We start from the raw sequence: 20,584 nt of genomic DNA, 5'->3' as shown, positions 1-20,584 counted from the left end.
CCCCCGGCAGGAGCGTTCCCGCCCCCCCGGGACCTGCCCGGCCCGCGCTGCCCCGCGGGCTGCAGGGCTGGAGCAGTCCCCGCGCTGCGCTCCCGGCCCCGGCCCTAGCCCCGCTGCCGGTGTAACGACAGACAGGCTGGGAGAGGGGGCGGGACCAGGGCAAAGGATGAGCGGTGGGGGAAGGGTCAGGCTGGCCCCCGACACGTTCCTTCCCTGGGCTGGAGAGGGCGGAAGCGGCCCCGAGGCAGGCTGGGAGATGTAGTTCCTGACTGTCCCCGGAGCGGAAGGGACGTCGCTGGGAGGCGGAGCCGAGTTGCAAACGTGCGCGGGCCGCTCCGGCTCTGCCTGGCTCGCGCGGGGCCGTTGGAGCCTCTCCCGGGGCCGGAGAAGGGTTTGTGCCGTTGGGGCTCTGGGCATGCGCAGATCGCGGCGGGAGAGCCCTTCATTAACCCCCTCCTGCCCGGCCCGGGCCCTGCCCCGCTGGAGCCGCCCTGGGGCCGCCCCGGGCTCTGCCCGCCCCGCTGCGGAGCTGCAGCCTCCAGGTCCCGGAGCGAGCCCCGGGGCCGGGGCCGGGCGGTGATTCTGCCCCAGTGTCCGGGGGGGGGGACCCGGCATCTCGCAGCGCCGGGATCTGCTCCCTGGGGGGGGCAGCGCCCGCGGGGGGCTCGGAGCTGCTGTCCCCGCAGGAGCCCAGCGCCCCCCGGGCCCGGCCAGGCTCTGCCTTGGGGCCCCACGGGAGGTGCTGGGGGGAGGAGCCCGGTCCCACTGGGGTCCCTGCATGGGGCCGGGTGGGGGCTGGGGGGTGAGACCGGGCTGGGAAAGGGCTGGGTGGGAAATGTCTGTGCAGCCCGGACATGGCCGGGGGGGGGGTGTGTGTGTGTGAGAAGAGCACGTGACCCCCTAGGAGAGGGGAGAGAAATTGGGGGGGGCTGAGATCCCCTCGGATTTAGCGCTGCCCCTTCCTGTGCGGACCCCCCCTCCTCTCCCGTCCTGCCCCCTTTCTCCCTAGAGAGCAACGAGCAACACCTAGGGTGACGCCCCCCCTTCCTTCAAATCCTTGAGAAGTTTCGTGTTCCTCTCGCCTGATTATGCCTCATTTTCTCTCCCCTTCGCCAATGGCCAGTTCAGATCTCAGGTTTGGGGTGTTTCCCCCCATTTTCACCTGCAGTGATTTGTCCTTGTGTGGGTGGGAAATGGTTCCCCTGAGTGATTTCTAAACTGGGCAGAGGCTCGGGGGGGCCTGAGACAGGGACACCTCTCTGCTGGCAACAGGGCATGGAAAGGCCCAGGAAGGGGAGGGAGGAGCAAGTGTACCCCATGGAGATGGCCCAGCCCCAGGTTTCCTAGTCTAGCTACTCCTCCCCCTCCCCCCCATCACCTGCTAGTCATATTCCCAGACCCCATCGCCAGCCCCTCCCCACAGGCAGCGACCTTCTGACTCCAGCCTTTCCCCTGTGAAAAGACATCACCCAGGGCTCCCTCCTGGCCCTGTGAGTGTGAGGCAAGATGAATCTGTCCCATTCTGTTGTTGATTCAATATCCCTGTATAATCCCCTCCAGTTTCCCCTCTTTTCTCTTGAACTGTTGAATGGTGACATAAAATCTCCCCACATATTAATGCTTATCCCTTATATTGGCAAATATTTAGTTTGTGCCCCATTTTCTCCTCAGTTCTGAAATACTGATAATGAATTCTCAAAAATCTTCCCACTTTTCTCTCCAGGTATGTGACTGAGATCAGGGCTCTTATCGTACTGAGCATGGCTCTGTTCTGCCAGCTACTGAAGAGACCCCAGCTGAGATCTGGGCCCTGCTTTGCCAGGCACTGAAGAGACCCCAGGTGAGATCAGACCCCACTGTTGTGCCAGGTAAAACTGAGACCTGCACCGAGATCACGGCCCCCCTTGTGCCAGAGAGCGCACGACTGCGACCCAAACCACTGCATCCATTGTTCTGGGCACTTCAGAGATCTCGACTGAGATCTGTGACCCAGTTGGGTCTGGCATTGCACTGACCCTAACGAAGATCACACCCCACCACTGTACTGGGCACTGCACAGACCCTGACAGAGATCCTGCCCCCACATTTTGCCAGTTGCTGCAGGGGCCCTAAACAAAATCAGGGATCCTGTAATGCTTGGAGTTGCAGAGTCCCCAACTGAGATGAGGCTTCCTATTGTGCAGGACTCTGCACAGACACTGACCAAGATCCGAGTCCCCATTCTGACAGGTGTGGAAAAGACACCAAGAGTATCTCTACCCTGCTGTCAAAAATCACCAGCTCTTTCCATGCCAGCTGACTCAGGCTCACAGGGCTCAGGCGAAGGGGCTGTTTAATTACAGTGTAGATGTCTGGGCTTGGGCTGGAGCCAGGCTGTAGGACCCTGTGAGGTGGGAGGGTGCCAGACCTTGGGCTGCAGCCCCAGCCGGAACATGGACACCACAATTAAACAGCCCCACAGCCTGAGCCATGTGAGCCCAAGTCAGCGGGCACAGGCCAGCCGCCAGTGTCTGACTGCAGTGTGGACATGCCCACAGTGACAGGCCTTGTCACAAAAGGCTCAAAGGCTAAACATGCCAATGATGGGAAGCGACTCTCCATTTTACAGATGGGGAAAGTGAAGCTCAGAGAGCTGAAGTAATTTGCTCACGTTTGCATGGAGAATCTGGGAACTGAACCCAGATTGTTTGAATTCTTGCCTCTCCCCTTAACCCCAAGCCCAGTGTGTGTATGTGCAGCGTTGTTTTGGTCTGTGTTTGCCTAGCATTGGCTTCCAAGGGAGGCTGTGGAATTTCCTTCACTGGAGGTTTTTAAGACCAGGTTAGAGATACATCAGTCTGGGAATGTATAGGGATACTTGGTTCTGCCTCAGCACAGGAGGCTGGAGTAGACGACCTCTCAAGATCCCTTCCAGGCCTACATTGAAATAATTCTCTTTTGTGCTGTGCCCTTGTCATAAACAGATAGTTAAGGGTTAATAGAACAGGAGTACTTCATGTCTCTTTTGCCTGTAAAGGGTTAACAAGTTCAGTGAGTCTGGCTGTCACCTGACCGACCAGAGGACCAATCAGGGGACAGGATACTTTCAAATCTTGAGGGAGGGAAGTTTTTGTGTGTGCTGTTAGTGTTTGGTTGTTGTTCACTCTGGGTTCTGAGAGTGACCAGATGTGCAACCAGGTTTCTCTCCAATCTCTCCGATACAGGCTCTTATGTGCTCAGAGTAGTAAGTACTAGGTAAATCAGGCAAGTTAGGCTTATGTTTGTTTTCTTTATTTGCAAATGTATATTTGGCTGGAAGGAGTTCAGATTTGTATTTGGCTGGAAGGATTTTAATTTGTACTTGTATACTTAGGCTGGGAGGGTATTCCCAGTGTCTATAGCTGAAAGACCCTGTAATATATTCCATCTTAAATTTACAAAGATAATTTTTACTGTTTTTCTTTCTTTAATTAAAAGCTTTTCTTGTTTAAGAACCTGATTGTTTTTTTATTCTGGTGTGAGACCCTAGGGGGCTGGGTCTGGATCCACCAGGGAATTGGTGGGGAGAAAGGAGGGAAGGGGGAGAGAGAGGTTAATTTTCTCTCTGTGTTAGGATTACTTTCTCTCTCAGGGAGAGTCTGGGAGGGGGAGAGAGAAGGAGAGGGGAAGGTGAATTTTCCTCTCTGTTTTAAGCTTCAAGGAGTTTGAATCACAGTGATCTTCCAGGGTAACCCAGGGAGGGGAAGCCTGGGAGAGGCAACGGTGAGGGAAAGGGTTCACTTTCCTTGTGTTAAGATCCAGAGGGACTGGGTCTTGGGGGTCCCCGGTCAAGGTTTTGGAGGGACCAGAATGTACCAGGCACTGGAATTCCTGGTTGGTGGCAGCGCTACAAGTTCTAAGCTGGTAATTGAGCTCATGCTGGTAATTGAATTCATGCTGGTACCCCATCTTTTGGACGCTAAGGTTCAGAGTGGGGGTTTAAGCCATGACAGCCCTGTTCTACGCTGAGCTGTTTTGCATGGTGCCTTTTGGAACTATGATGCACCATGTTGTGTTGCATAGTTTTATGGTGCGCTGTTTTGCCTCAGCTTGTTTGGTGTCTGTGGCCCTGGCTACACTGGCACTTTACAGCACTGCAACTTTCGCGCTTAGGGGTGTGAAAAAACACCCCGCTGAGCGCTGCAGGATACAGCACTGTAAAGCCTCAATGTAATCAGTGCTGCAGCGCTGCAAGCTACACCCGTAGACGATGTGGTTTATGTGCAGCGCTGGGAGAGCTCTCTCCCAGTGCTGGCGCTCTGACCACACTCACACAAAGCGGCAGCGCTTTGAAATTTCAAGTGTAGCCATACCCTGTGTTATGTTGGTTTGAGTTGAGCTATTTTGCATTGTGTACTTTTGTCCTAAGGTGTGTTAGTTTGCATTGTGTTGCTTTTTTCTCCTTAGTGTTGTGTCATTTTATGCAGTGCAATGTAGTTTTTCATTTTGTTGTTGTTTTTTGAATGGCCTGACATCATGTTGTTGTGTGGTTTTTCTATGTATGTTGTTTTATACGTGTATATTGCATAGCATCCCAGAAATGTAGGGCTAGATAGGACCTCAAGATGTCATCAAGTCCAGCTCTCTCTGCTGAGGCAGGACCAAGTATATGTAGATTATCTCTGACAGAGGTTTGTCCTGCCTATTCTTAAAAAATTCCGGGGAAGGAGACTCCACAGCCCCCGCTTGTAAGACTATTCCAGAGCTGAACTAGCTCAGCTCTCATGACACGCACACAGATTTTAGTGGTGAGCAGCTGTGGAGAGAGAGGAGACCCCAGTGAGTGGGCAGCTGGGTAAAGAGACTAAAGTTGGGAGGAGAAACATTGATGTGTGCAAGGTCTGTGACAGAGCTAGAACTAGATCTCAGTTCTAGTGCCACCGTGCTGCTGTTTTGGGCACTGAAGGTCTCTGCCACACTGGTGTTTTAGGCACTGGTGCAAACCCTTAGTAGAGACAGAATTTACACTAGTGCACTCTGGCACTGGTGCACCATGTCCCTGTTTGAAGGTTTAAAGTGGTGGGGTGGGAAGGGCAGTGACCTTGCAGAGGCCTGGGGCTGCCTGAACAGTGCAACTGGTAAGGGAGGGGCAGCAGTGAGTGCTGGAGGTATGAGCCAGGAGTACAGCCACACAGGACTGGACACTGACTTCTCCTGACCCATGACACACACACCCAGCTGTGTGCAGGGACCGCAGCTGAGCTGCCCTGCCAAGACAGGCTGTGCATCCATGGACAAACCACCTCTTCCTGCAGCCTAATACAGTGGGGTCTGGGGACCTCTCCAAGCTGTAGGTGATGTGGCTCTGGCGTTAACGGGGTATGTTCCTGGCTTTGTCCCTGACCTGCTTGGTGACCTTGGGGAAGTCACAACCCCTCTCTGTTTTCCTCCTACCCATTGTCTCCTTGGATTGTGATCTCTTTGGGGCAAGGACCGTCCCACTCTGTCTGTGCAGTGCCCAGCAGAATGGGGGTGCTGATCTCAGTCAGGTTCTCTGCCATGTGCTGCACGATGGGGCCCTGATCTCCATTGGTGTCTGTGCAACACATGGCACAGTTTATAGACTCACAGACTTTAAGGGCAGAAGGTAGAGGTGTATTTCAGATGAGGTCTCATCGATGCCTTGTATAACATTACTAACTCTTTCATGTGTCTGCTGGAAATACCTCACCTGATGTATCCTAGGACTGCATTAACCTATTTCATGGCTGCATCACACTGGCAGCTCATAATTATCCTGTGATCAACCAGTCTCCTCCTCTGTCACTTCCAGTTGACAAATCCCCACCGTATTGCAAAATTATGCACTTGGGGACTAACAACTAGAATTTGTGCACTATTCATTTTCATCCCATTTCTATTACTCCAGCTTTCAAGGACATGCAGATTTTCTTGTATGATTTTCCTGTCCTCCTCCATATTGGCAATCCCTCCCGGCTTTGTGTCCCACTCCCACTTCTTGTGCCAAGGTCACTAATAAAAGTGTTAAGATTGGTCCCAAGGCTGATCTGAGAACTCCACTAGTAACTCCCTCCAGCCTGACAACTCACCGTTCAGTACGACCCCCTTGTAGACTCCCCTTTAACCAATTCTTTATTGACCTTTCGGTTCTCATATTAATCCCCATATTCTCCAATTTAACAAATAATTTCCCATGTGGAACTGTATCAAAAACCTGACGGACATCCAGATCAGGTTTCTCTGGCACAACCTACCTTTTGTAACACCATATTTTATTTATTTATAGTGCTGAAGGCTGGGAGGAAGTGTTAGGAATAGGCTGAGAATGGCTATGTGGAGGTAGGGGAGGGGATGGCAGGCAGTGGGGAGGCAGCGGGGGATGCGGCATTGGAGGTGTATCTGGGAATGTGTTTTGTAGGAGTCCATGTCTCTGCTCCCTGTGGCTGTGGTGCCTTCCGTACCAAAGCAGCATGTCAGCAGAGCAGACGCACACACCGTAGCTCTGCCTGGAACACGCAGCGTTCACTGCCAGACGGGCTGGGCAATTTTTCAGGGACCCAGCTTGATATGCCTGGCTGGGGTGGGTCCAGTTGGGTGGGGGTCTGAGGCTCTGATAGTTTGCGATGTTCCTGTTTTCATAGTCAGTTCTTTCCCTTTATTGTTTTACCCCCACCTATGCCCGATGCCGCTCTCTTCTTAACTCGCTTTGGTTATTTGACTTCCAATTTTTAAATGGGATCTAAGAATTGCAAAGTTGAATGAAAGATAAACAAACAGAACCATTTGAATGTTGGCCCATAGCTGGTAGAACTATACCTAGTGACTGTCGGCTGTAATGACCGGGTTCCCTATAGCGTTTTCTGGTGGGGTGGATAACGCAACGTCAAAGAGCCAAATGCGCATTTTAGGGCGAAAGGGCTCGTCAGGTGTTAGCTCTCTAAGGAACATGTCACCGGCCAGGGCTTGCAGTCTTAAAGGTGAAGACGGCTGGTTCAGAATATCCAATGAAATCTTGCAAACAATTATACAAATGAACCCTACTGCTGTTAAAACAACATGGTATTAATAGTGATTCAAAACTGACATTAAAATTATGAGAGAAACGTATGAGAAATAAACTGACACCTACTTACCATTTCTTAATGCCTAAAATTTTGACACTCCCTCATACCATCTTTTTTTAAAAGCGATGCACAGAACACAGTAAAGTTAATGAATGAAAGCACACCCATTATTGACTGCTTTGTGTTGCATAAGCATCTGATTAAGCACCTAATTACAACTGTACCACTGTAAGTGGAAATGCATCAACCCAGCTTAGCTCCAAGGTGTTTAGATGGGAATGAAAAGTTTCTAAATTAAATACATGTCAGAATGGTTAACGAAGAAAATACACTGAAATGCCTCTACCCAATCCTGTTGACTTCTTCTCCCAACCCCTCCATGAGTTCTGGCCTCTTGGTCAACTCAGCTCCCAGTCCCACATAGCTGTGCTCTCTCCCAGCCTAACCCATTTCTACTGCAATTGATCACCCTCCTCATCCAGGCAGGGGGTTGGCGCTGCAGCCCCTAAGGTACCTGCGTTAGTCACTGTCTCATATATTGGAACTATTTAGATTTCAGGGAAAGATTTCTCAGAATTACTGACTCTGGGAGGTGGGAGAGAGGAGAGGCTGAGAGGGCTTTTACTCTTACTGCCCACGTTCAACTCTGGTAGCCTCCATGTTACCTCGTCCTCCACCCTCCCCCATGTGTCTCTGCTCATGTCAGTGTGTCACCTGATCATGCCACTGGCTTCAGCAGAGCTTGTAGACAGGAGCTACATCAAGAGGAGGTTACAGTAGTGAGGGTAAAATACATCACAGGGAGGGTGTAATTGTCGTGAAATGAAACATTCCAGCCTAGGAAGTGAAAGAATTCAAGTACTTCATTACTTAGAATTATGCTTGAAAGGATTGGATTTTTGTGAATAAATTGCAGTAAATGTTAATTTCACTGTACACACACACAGATGAAAAAAATATTTGTATAGGTAATATACAGAAATGCTTCTGGAGAAAGTGGAGTTTGATTTAAGGATATTTACACTGTATATTTTGGGTGTGACATTGACAATTTCTCTTTGAACAGTTATATGATTTGGCTTTTGGAAGCTCAGCAGTTACTGTTATGAAACAATTGTTGTCTGACGACCCCCACAACTTCCCACAACTCTGAACATTGAAATTGTAAACATAGAAAAAAGGGCTTAGAAATAGATATTGCTATCTGTTGAAATTAAAAGAGAGAAATACACAAAATGAATTTTGTCAAACCCACTTAACAGCAATTGCAATATGTTAGGGGATGGAAATTCACAACTGAGGCACCAACCTTAATTCTGCCCTGTAGTGACACCAGGCAATTGCCATAGGGCTGTGAATTAGGCATTTTAGTGTATATAGTTCCAGATTACAAATCGGTATGATCTAAAGACACATGAGATCTTTTCCTCAGGATATCACCCTCACTGGGTTGTTTCTCTTATTTGTAATTCCCAGGAGTGAAGAGATTAATAACATTTTGTCAGTTATGAAGTGACCATTTCAGATTTCTGGGGAGTGTCTGTTATTTTGCACTAGGGGCCAGGTCCTTGGAGAGACGGAACCTTGGTTTCATTTAACTTCTCCATGCTCAGCAGCTTCTGGAATTTGATTCAAAGTATTTACATGTTTCCCTGCCCTGGTGTTAAAAGTGCTGCTGTAGAAAGTGGGGAAGGGCAGGAACTGACTGCAGGATCAGTAGCTGAGCCCCTTAGATATTTATAGCTCATCGGAAGGAGGACGGGGATTGGTGGGTGTCTGGGGATTTAATAATAAACACACAAATATCTTTGTTCTTAGTGAATTTTCATCTTCTAATTCCCATAACCCACTAATTATCCCTGGCTGCCTCCAGCCGTCTGGGGAGGGAGAACTAGTAAACTCCTGTGGCCAGTGTGGAACCGATGGCCCAAGGATCTTTCCGTGGCTGACTCAGTCACCCAGAGTGAAATTCACTTCACTGGATAAATCCCTAGTTGCTGAGCTCTGCAGAGAGGTGGGGAGGTGAATTCCATCCCCCATTCCTGAGCATGGACCCCCCCTCCAGTTCTCACCCTGATCTCAGACATTACCCCAACCTTCCCCTGCAGTGATGGACCCACTTGATGCTGCCAGAGCCATGTGCCATGGGAGCTAGAGAGGACAGAGGCCCAGCTCCAGAACTGCTCCCCCTGCCCACAGCCCCCAAGCTGTGCTAGAGTCGCCCTGACTTTCCAATCTGCAGATCAGTCCAGCTGTACCCAGCCTGTGTACCCACCACACACAAACTTTGTCACAACAAACATGCTAGGATTGGGAAAGACCATCTGGGGCTGGCTGCAGTCTCCCTTTGCTGCTGTGAGGGGAATGGGGTTTTCCCTCATATAGGATACAAACATACCCAGGGGCAGAAGGGAAATGTAGTTTCTTCCAGGGGTTTGCAATGTTTGGTTTAGAGTCCTGAGCTCTGTCTTCCTGTTTGTCTCCTTGTGCCACTTTCAGATCTCTTGGAGAGACAAGGTGTGTGAGGTAATTTTTTTAGAACCAATTAAAAATACCTTTTTGCTATCCTGGGACCAACATGGGTACAACAACTTTCCCCTTTGTACCCCCTCCCCATCTCACATCCCCCTCAGCTAACACTCTCCCATGTGATAGGAAAATAAAGATTCAGTCCTGTCACTGGATTGGGTCTTGCCAGCACTAACAGGAGTGAAAGCCTGTGTGCATTAATGACGGCAGCAGCTCTGGGACTCGACACATAGGGAGAAGAGATGGGAGTGAGCAGGTTATGTTTGTGCCAGGTGTGAGTTACTCGTGGGGATTCTGCATTGCTGCGTATGCACAGAATTCACGTCCAGCACAGAATTACTTTTTTTGGCTTGAAGAAGATACGTTCTGCCTGCCTGAGAAGTGCTGCAGTTCTGCCTTTCACCCACCAGAGGCCTCTGTGACACCAGAGCAGGCAGTATTCAGCTGGGTTCATCTTGGTGGTAATTTGTTGCCCCGAGCTCTACCCCAAATGGGGAGAGAGTTAGTGGGTGCAACTTGGGAGAGTCCTGAGACACGGCTGGCTCTGGGGGTGGGGACAGGGTGGTCATTCTGTACTCACAAGAGGGGGTGGAAAAGGCACAGGAGGAGCAAGTGTCCCCTATGGAGACTGCCCAGCCCCAGGTTATCCAGTCCCAGAGGCTTCTTCCCCCACCATACCCCAAACCTCTTCACCCCTCCAACCATCAGTTGCCAGTCTTCCCTCGCTGCTGGCCCTTCCTGACTGGCAGAGACCCTCTAAGCCAGTAGTGTGTCAGGGCTCAACCTTCTGGCTGAGTCCTCAGGGCACTTTCTTCCTCTCTCGGAGTACCATGCCACAGGGGTCCCACAAATCTACATTGCTTAGGCTTTGGCTTCAGCCCCAGGTAGGGGCTCAGGCCCTGGACTTCAGCCCCATGTGCTGGGACTTAAGCTTTCTGCCCTGGGCCTCAGTGAGTCTAATGCTGGTCTTGCTTGGCCCCCGCCCTGAATCTGCTAGTGGACCCCAGCTGGCCCAGGACCCCTGGTTGAGAACCACTGCCTTACCCCACGAATCACAGCAATGTTCAGGTTACTGCCAGTCATAGAATCATAGAATATCAGGGCTGGAAGGAACCTCAGGAGGTCATCTAGTCCAACCCCCTGCTCAAAGCAGGACCAACCCTCAACTAAATCATCCCAGCCAGTGCTTTGTCAAGCCTGACCTTGTCCCAACGAACCAGTCACTTACTGAGGTCAGTTGAGTCTTAGATCTCACAACAAAGATAATACTTGTAGCCACTCCTGTAATAACCTGTATTAAGACTTATTTAAAAGGAAACAAGAGTTGTTTACGAAGTTAAAGCAGGTAATCCTATAGATGGAGACAAGTTACAGTCTTAAATTTCAAAAGGTAATAGAAGCTTCTGTAATAAGCAAGCCCTATATCTTCCCTAGGACTAACCCAGGCTCCTTAGGTGGGGATGTCTTGCTTATGCCTAGAAACTTCCCACTACCCCCACACCCCAGAGTCCAAGCAGCATACAGATAATCAGTTCCTTCTGTATGGGGTTTTTTATCCCCTTCCTGCCATGTGCTCTGAGCTGCAAACTCAACTAATGGGAAATCAAGAGCACAACAACAGTCTTTTGTCATCTTTAACATCGCATAATAGTCTTTCTGGTGTTGATGAACCTTTCCTGCCAGGCAGGATGTAATGCATTCGGTTGCCAGTCAGCACTTCGCCTAGGTAAAGTCTCTCTCCTGTCTGGTGATTTACAGAGCCACAGAGGCTCACAATGCAACTAGTCAGATATTAACCCAGGCAGCAACTCAATAAAGCATTCAATAAAGTGTAAACGCATTCTTATAATCCTAATCTCTAATACTAACGCAGGTGAGTCAGACTGATTCCAGCTATGCGTTTGTTCCTGTTCAATGAAGACTGGGACTTTTGCAAGAGCTAACACCTCATCTGCCAGTATCACAGGCAGGATGGGCAGGGATGGTGTCTCTAGCCTCTGTTTGCCAGAAGCTGGGAGTGGGTGACGGGGTGGATCATTTGATGATTACCTGTTGTGTTCATTCCCTCTGAAGCACCTGGCATTGGCCACTGAGCTAGATGGACCATTGGTCTGATGCAGTGGGCAGCTCTTATGTTCACAGTTTGTCAGGAGTATCTACTCATTTGGACTCACTGGGGAGCCACAGAAAGAAACAAGATCTGCTGAGGCAAGAAGACCCAGTCTCAGAGCCCCTGGAGTCACACTTCCCAAAGCTAAAACTAGGCCCAGCCCATAAAAGGGGCACTCCTAGGAGAGACTGTATAAAGGCTGGAGCATCAAACAGCTTTGTAAACCTGAGAGAGCTGCCTTGGGAACAGTGACAGGGAGAATTCCCCCGAGTGAGTCCTTTGATTCTGCTCTTCTCTGGCCTTTGGTTCATAGAATTATAGAACTGGAAGGGACCTCGAGAGGTCATCTAGGCCAGTCCCTTGTGTTGTCAGATGCCTACCAGTGTGGTGCTCTGCTCTGTTCAATGTTGATATCTCTCGGCTGTGTGCGTGTGTTCCTTCTGTGTGCTGTCCCAGCTCTGTGCAGTTAGTTGACACAGCAGACCCGAAGAGAACCCCCAATGACCACAGAGTCTAGTAAGGTACGAAGGCACTTCGGCCAGGTTTATTGCCGTATTGGACACAATAATAGTTCCCTCTAGATTTTTACTCTAGAGGACATACTACGAATATGTGCCCCCAGTCAATGGACTTGGCTCAGTCAGTGGTGGGACTTTCCATTTCCCCCTCGGCCGGACCAAGACACCGCCCCAGGGATACATCCTTATACACAGGTACAAACAAGTTACACATCACTCCTGACGTATGAGGTGCAACCCCTCCACGTAGCAAGGTACAACTCTTCTACGTAGTAAGGTGCCGCCTCTCACCTTGTACCTGTTGGTTCGAACAAAACAACTCTATCCATCATATTACCCTTTTGGCCTTGTCATTGGGATGGGTCAGCCTGTTCCTTATTATCTGTGGAATGTTCCAGCATAGGGTGTTCTGGTACCGTGTTTATACTTTAATACACTAGGTGGATATATGTTTATGCAACATCAGCCCTTTTCTTGCCAGCTTCTGTGAGCATGGCCTGCCTCTTGCTCACCGCCTAACTTTGCTTTATGGTAGCAAAGTCTTGACCATTACGTTAGCTCAGGCCTCATGCTGGGCCTTTATCAGGGTCTTCACTTACTGCATTCCCCCACTTTTTGTCTTTTTATGGGGAGGATGTTTACCCATCGTCCTGGAAAAGCATAATGCATGGACTAAGGATAACCCAGTGGGCTAAATGGTGTTATGTGGTTACCTTATTTTACCATCCATACACTAATGCCCCATCTGTCTTTCTAGTCTGCACATTCCCTCATACGACTGATAGACAGATTTTATTATCCAATTATTTTTTAATCCCTTATGGTAGGCCTGGGAATGTTAGGCCCAGGACCATACGTACGCTGGGGTCAGTAGCCTATCTGTTGTCTTACTGAGGGCTTTGTGAGGATATAGAAACTATACCAAGGATATAAATGTAACTTATGGAATATATGTTCTATATATTTGTAATGTACGTATGTATGTATCTTGTCATAACATATTTGTTAGTCAGTGTGCCTTAAATCCTCTATGAAATGATTGTTCGGGTGTACCACAGCAGTGTTGATTGCCATTTCCATTCCCTTATTTACTCGACCTTGTAGCTTAGCTTTCTTTGTTTGACGGATCATATAGCAGCACATTCCTATTAAAACTATAACAGTTAGGGCCTGGATCCCCATTAGGAGTACATTCAGAGTGCGGACCACTTAATGTAAAATCACATCCTCTGGGATTGCCCACCAGGGTGTTTCCTCCTCTCTTTGCATCGTATCAATTTCACTTATTTTCTGTTGGATCAATTGAGTTATAGGTATTAGGGATTCCTTAGTTCTTGCTACTAATTCATGTATACCTAGTTGTAAAAATTTCACACGGGGGGAACAGATCAATTAATAAGTTTTGTAGGCATTCATGTAGGATGACCGTTTCAGTGACAGCATTACCCTTTCTTGTTGGCCAAAAGGCATGGGCTCCTATTTGAATAGTGCTTGTCACAGGCACACAGAATCCTGCCTCACTTGTGGGGCAGACATTGCCATCTATGGAGAAATTGTGATATCCTGTGGCAGAGGCCATGTCCTGAATTCGCACTACCTCAGTAACCAATTCCTTTTGTACTAGTCGTGGCCAGCCTTTCCTAGTGACATTAATGTCAGTTTTGGCATAGCACTCACACAGCCACCATCCATGATGTTTTGTGCAACACGTTTGATTGATTTCTGAGCCAGTTTCAGCTACCAGGCGCACAGTGGGGTAGTGTTGCACATATGTCTTATTTACCAGCGTCCCCACACTGTTTGCATAGTATACCTTAACTGGCTCTTGTACCCATCTAGGCACTGCCATCATGAGGTGTATGCTTTTACCCTCCTCCTGATCCCGTCTTGGAATCTTATCAAATTTAGCAAATTGTAGAAAGATAGGCACCATATGGGTTATGCCCTGTTGTATTTTTTTTATGGCTGCAAGGTCTAAGATACGTGGCCAATTTTGAAGCTGCAACTGCAGAAAACTTTGCTGTACTATATCTATTACCCTATTGCCATAGGCCATACAGGCCACTGCCAGTGAAACATCATTGTTTTGTATACTGTTGATAAGAGACAAAATGGTAGCATTTAGGTGTTTAAACCCTTGTACAATTAAATGCATATTATCAATAGTGATTGCATGCTGGTCCAGTAATAGACTACTAATACGTCCCCCTGTTTTAACTGCCTTGCCTATTCCATCCACCATGGTGTTGATTTTCAAATTAAGATTTTCAATATCTGCCGAGTTCCATAGGGACATGCCAAGGCTAGAACCTCCCAGGGCTGTTCCCAATGTATCTCTTCTGTCTCTATTCTGTTGTGGGATAATTTGAGAGCCCTTCCAGAGTTGTAACTGAATCTGCATTTCAGAGTTAAACCAATTCTTATAACGACTGGGACATTGCTCTGGCATGGCCATACCTGCAAAATCCAGTTTTAGTAGAATGTAAAGCCATCCTACATTCTTCACCATATATTCCGCAGTGGGGTGTAGGAAGATCCCTGATATAGGCCATGGTTGTGTAATTGGGCATCCCTTCTTCGGGGTAGTATCAATGTGTGGAGGAATGGAAGGAGGTGGCGTGGGGGCTCTTGTGGGACAGGCATCCTTACAGACCTGCACATGGTAAATGCATTTACTGGTACTCGGGGTTATAGACCAAGTCCCTGTGTATGTACCTGCATCTCTTAGTTGTATATTGCGAATGCGGATTGATGCACTCCACTTATTTTGCACATTTGTAAATTCCACCCTACCTAGCCAGTCCCCATATGTTTTTAGCTGTCCTTCAATGTAACTGATTACTGGGTTTATTGCTCGAAACCAGTCCAAATAGACTGTATTGGTCTCAAGCAGGTGTGGCTGTATAATGCATGTTAGAGTAAGATCCTCCCTCACCATTCCTGTAAGATATCCCTCCATAATTAGCTTTGGTGCCACTAGAGCGCGCTCCATATCTGGAGTTGCTCGCTTCCTTTCCTTGTTTATATTATGTTCATGGTGTTGTGCAATACTGGGAAAATCGTTGTTGGAAGTTGGATGAGGAAGGGCAGTAATATCAATGGGTTTACAATTAACAACAACATCAACCTTCCAACAGCATGCATACTCCCCCTGTGTCTCTTTACTTAAGGTCAGTTCCTTTTCAATTCGTCTTTGCGCATTCTCAAGCTCTGGGACAGAAACACGTTGAATTTGGCTACCGTTCTTAACTGTCCATCCCCACGCCATCAGAATTGCAAAGGGCGACACCCTGAGGATGTTTTCCATTTGTCGCTTTCCCTCAGTTTCACACACCAACTTTAACACAGTCCCCATAGGGTGCTGCTGACTTGCTATCTCCCATCCATCAGAGTTATTTGCTGTCTTGATCCAGAAGGTCCTGGTAACCGAATGTGTTCGATTGAGCCTGATGACATCGACCTGTCCGTTTGAGTCTTGGGCTATCACCAAAATGCCTGCCAGGGTCCGTATTCATGTTGGCATCTTAACCTGTAAAAATACAAAGCAACACTCGCCTCTCTCTTATGGGTACACGAAAGGTGTTGTTATGTTTTTTTTGTTTGTTTGTTTGTTTGTTTTTATAGCAACAATACTTCATAGCCATAGTATCTAATATAGGACCATTTACATCAGCCACTTTTGTTTCTTTTCCATTGGCTCCTCCTTGGTATAATCCCTATCTAACAAAGCCAGTTTGATCTGATCACTTAGTGGATTTAAGAACAGGAATCTTGTTCCTAAAGGGGCGGTGGATACATTATTAATCCATGAGATGCCTGGCGCTAACATCCACAACGGTTGTTTTCCTACTTGGTCCAGTATCCACACGGAAGTGTCCTTGTTGTTCCACCAGATGGTGATCATATTACCAATACCCCAAGTAAACTGACCTCTTGCACTTAATTGTCTGACCGGATAAGGTCTGGACAATTCAAAGCATTTCAATTGCCCCCAAGCAACATACAACAATAAGCGGGGTGCAGATGGAGCTCTAAGATTAAAGCTTGTAAAACTTCCATTGTTTAATTGGAAGGTTTCTGTGGTACTTACCTTTTTCACTTATCCTATGTATTTTTCTGTAAAGCAAGCACAGACATGTAACATGCATATTTAACCCTTATATTCCTTTAATTGCATGGCATGCTTCCATAGTGGCTGTTCGTCTATGTCGACCAAGTACAGACAGGGCCCCAATTTATCTAAAATGAGCCAGAGCCCAGACCATTCTTTCTTAGGAAAAGCAGCAAAGAATCCTGTGACAACTTATAGACTAACAGAGGTTTTGGAGCATGAGCTTTCGTAGGTGAATACCTACTTCGTCAGATGCATCTGACAAGGTGGGTATTCACCTACGAAAGCTCATGCTCCAATATGTCTGTTAGTCTATAAGGTGCCACAGGATTCTTTGCTGCTTTTACAGATCCAGACTAACACGGCTTACCCCTCTGATACTTTCTTAGGAAACTTTTTCTTGGGAGGCAGTTCTACTTTGGCCATCAGCTGATCTCCGATTTTCCATTGTTCGATATCACTATGTCCATCAAATGCCTGACTCATTTTTTGCTGTTCCATTGCTTGCTGTTCTGCAGCCGCTCCCTGGACAGTACCCAACCAATACTTAAAGCTATTCATCCAAGTTGTGGTGGCCAATGCTGTAAGAGTTTCCCATTCTGGGGGATACAATAAATTTTCCCAACCTGGCATTGGTCTTCCAAAAAGAATTTCATATGGGCTAAATCCTGTCATGCGGTTTGGCCGGCTACGGATCCTCATAAGGACCCATGGGAGTACCACGTCCCAGTTTGTTCCTAAGTCATTGCATACTTTAGACAGTTCAACTTTTAGAGATTTATTCATCCTTTCCACCTGTCCCCCTGCTTGTGGGTGGTAGGGAATGTGTAGCGGTAGGGGAATACCAGCCCAGGTACCCATATCACGATACACTTGTCCTATAAAAGCAGGGCCATTATCAGAATCAATGCTATGTGGCTGCCCCCACTGTGGAAAAATCTCAGTTACTAATACTTTTGCTGCAGTCCAACTAGCCTCCTGTTTGGTAGGAAATGCTTCTACCCACTTACTGAAGCTATCTACAATTACGAACAAAAATCTATGTTTTCTGGGGGTAATAGGTAGGGGCCCCACAAAATCCACCTGTAATCGTTGCAGGGGTCCCTTTAAGGCTTGATGCTTTAATTCTCCTCATCTTTTCCGTCTAGCCGGATCCTGCTTAGCACATGTTAAACAGCCATGAATATACAACTTCAAATCCTCCCTCATTTCCGGCCACCATCCCAGTTTTTTAAGCTTTTCCAGTGCCTCCTCGAGTTATGGGTGACCTCCCACAAGTGACCCGTGTACCCATCTTAACAGAAGGTACTTTATTTGTTGTGGGATTACCAGAACCCAGTCATTGTCTGGTTTAGCCAAGATAAGCTCTCCCTCTTTCTTTAAGGAGACACCCCGCCACTGTGAGGGGCATTCAGTTATCCATTGCTGGGTTGAATCATCTTTTGCCTGAAGTTCTTGTAAACCTTGTACCTCTTTCTGGTGGTTTGCTTCATTTTCCTGTTTTAATTTTGCCTGTGCTCTAGTGGTTACTGCCACAGGCATTGGTTCCCACAGTGTGACAGTAAGGGCTGCCTCCTTAGCCAGTGTATCTACTTGTTCATTTCTCCACTGCAAGGGCCCTTTTTTCCTATGGGCTTTTATTTTAACCATTCGGATTTTTGTATAATGTCTTGTTAATGTTTCTATTTGCTGCCATAGGGTTTTGTGCTTAATTTCCGAACCATCAGTTCCTGTAAACCCTATACTTTGCCACCATGGGAGGTAAATAGTGGTGCCCTTATACACATAATCAGAGTCAGTTCCTATTATGAGCTCAGATTGCTTGCCCTTCATTCTATTCAAAACTTCCAAAACCACTGACGCCTCTGCAACCTGTGTTCCTCCTTTAGCCAATTTATACTGGACGAACTCGCTGCTCGGTTCCTTCCCATTTAAACAAATCCCTGCAAAGCCAGTGACTCGTTCTCCTTCCTCATAGTACGAGCTGCCGTCCACAAACCAAATGGTTTTCCCAATCACTTGGTCAGTTGGCGCTGCCTTAAACACAGGATGCGCCTTCGCTTCCCTTTGAGGCTCATGTACGTGTTCCTGACCATTTACAGTCAGTCCCCATACAGATGTCTCTGGTTCTTTTAGTGGAACTAATTGAACATTCTTTGACATGAGAGCAAAGACCCATTGAATGGTTCTATCAACTCTCATGTGTCCTTTAGACAGATTTTCCTGACTGAGTAACTTCCCCAGTGCATGGTGACTTTTTACAATCACCTTGCTTGCTCCAACAATTGCCTGGGATTTTTGTAGCATCCAGTAAGCAGCAAGGGCAGTTTGCTCACAAACCCCCAGTTTACTCTCTGGACTAGTTAGAGCCCTGCTATAATACGCAATGGGTCTTTCCCCAGCACCCATATCCTGGATAAGCATGCTAACGATACAGAAATTCTTAACACTAGGATATAGTATAAAGGGGAAATTGTTAGGGGCGGCCAAGGTAGGTGCCTCCATTAATCCCTGTTTTAGACTTTCCCATGCATTACTTGCCTCCTCTGTCCAGGTCCACTATGGTCTTTTTAGTACCTCATACAGGGGACTTGCCTTTTCTGCATATCCAACCATAAATTCTCTGCAAAAGTTAGTGAGTCCCAAAAAGGACTGCAAAGATTTGGTGTCTACCGGCATAGGCAGGTTAACAATGCATTTTACTCTTTCCTTATCCACAGACCTTCCCTCCGAACTGAGCTGAATTCCCAGATACTGCACTTCACTTCTATCTGTTTAATCTGAGACTTAGAGGGGTTAAGTTTTAAGCCATAAGCTTGACAGCTAGTTAGCAGCTGCCGCATTAACTCTTCATGTTCCTGCTCTGTTTTACTGACTATTAAAATGTCATCTGCATACTGAACAATTCTTCCCGTTTGTAGTAACCCCTCTTTCTCCAACATATTTCTCACTACAGTATGGAAGATTGTTGATGCGTCACAGTACCCCACTGGCAAAACATTCCAGCAATATTGCATAGCTTGGAATACAAAAGATGTTCGATATTGAGACTCTGGGTCTAAGGATAAACTCCAAAAGCCATTTGCCACATCAAGGACTGAGAACCACTTCATGTCAGAGGTTACCACCTCCAACAGTTCAGGATAAGCTGCCACTACGGGTGCCTCCCGCTTAGCAGTTTTGTTTAGCCCCCGATAGTCAATAGTTAACCTCCATGTTCCAACAGGTTTTTTAACTGGCCAAATTGGTGCCGCGTTAGGTGCTGAACACCTTCTGATTAAGTTTCGTTTTTCCAATTCCGTTATCACTTGTCTTAGTGATTCTTTTGCTTCCTGGGGTATTGGGTATTGTTTTATGAATGGAGGTATGTCTCCCTCTAATGTAACAGAGGTCTGCATTTTGCCCATGTCTAGGGAATCCGCTGCCCAGACGGTTTGAATTTCAGTCCACCAGCTCTCCCAGCCTTTTGGTGTGGGAGGTGGTTGTTTAGGCTTTATTGCTTTTACCGTCTGTGTAGCCAATCTCACAGAGATCAGATTAATATCATTTGTGCCTTGCGTTACAGTGAGAGTTTGTCTAATGCATGTTTGGAAAATCCAAGATTAATCCCAGTCGTTTAATAGTTTCTGCCCCAATTAGATTCTCTCTCCCTGCAATAGCGCACTTCTCGTGAACGGTATGCATCCCAAACTGGAGGGGAAGGGTTTTAACATTATACGTTGGGTTAGTTCCAGATATTCCCCGTATTTGCACCGACTGTCCAACTGGATATGCATTAAAGTCATCTTTTACTATAGGAATTCCAGCCCCCGTATCCAATAAAAAATCTATTAGCCCCTCCCCGACTCGAATGCTTAAATGGGGGCGCCCCCAGACATTTATTGTCATGGGTTGCTGAAAAACGCATTCCGAGTCGTGGATAGGGCTGTCCTATGCCACTGTATCAGGATTAAACGACCCAATCGCTACTGATGTCAGGACCGTCGCCCTAGCTACCTTCGTTGCTATCTTATCTTTTTCCTGTTGAGACTCCTTGCCAATCATACACGCCTGCAGCTGTGCCTGCAGTCTCTCAATCTCCCCTTTCAGGTTCAAATTTTCCTGTTTTAGAACTCCAGAAGGTACCCACGCACTCTCTCTATTACCTCCACCTCTATTTAGTCCACGACCTCTCCAACCCTGGCCACGACCACGGGGGGAGTATCCAGGACCCTCTGTTTTCCACTGTCCTAACTGAGTACGCAGCTCATTAACAGGAGTTCCTTCCTGCTGC

The 20,584-nt window shown here is 47.6% G+C and overlaps 1 protein-coding gene across 9 annotated transcripts in view; it reads left to right on the top strand.

Annotated features, from left to right (window-relative positions):
• The window catches only part of LOC127036060 (zinc finger protein 250-like), a 153,996-nt gene that overhangs the window by 110,376 nt on the left and 23,036 nt on the right, over positions 1 to 20,584 (top strand). For 2 of the 9 annotated variants that reach the window (XM_050926537.1, XM_050926535.1), the window contains exons 1-2: positions 182 to 542; positions 1,724 to 1,840. The exons of 4 other annotated variants lie outside the window; for them this stretch is intronic. The gene's annotated coding sequence lies outside the window, so the exon portion shown is untranslated. Of the gene's footprint in view, positions 1 to 181; positions 543 to 1,723; positions 1,841 to 20,584 lie in introns of those variants that run through there. 3 more of the 9 variants (XM_050926534.1, XM_050926538.1, XM_050926536.1) reach the window with 3 other exon arrangements.

This window comes from Gopherus flavomarginatus, chromosome 17 (assembly GCF_025201925.1).
Source record: "Gopherus flavomarginatus isolate rGopFla2 chromosome 17, rGopFla2.mat.asm, whole genome shotgun sequence".
Lineage (NCBI taxonomy): Eukaryota > Metazoa > Chordata > Testudines > Testudinidae > Gopherus > Gopherus flavomarginatus.
This window is presented reverse-complemented; position numbering and strand designations above follow the sequence as displayed.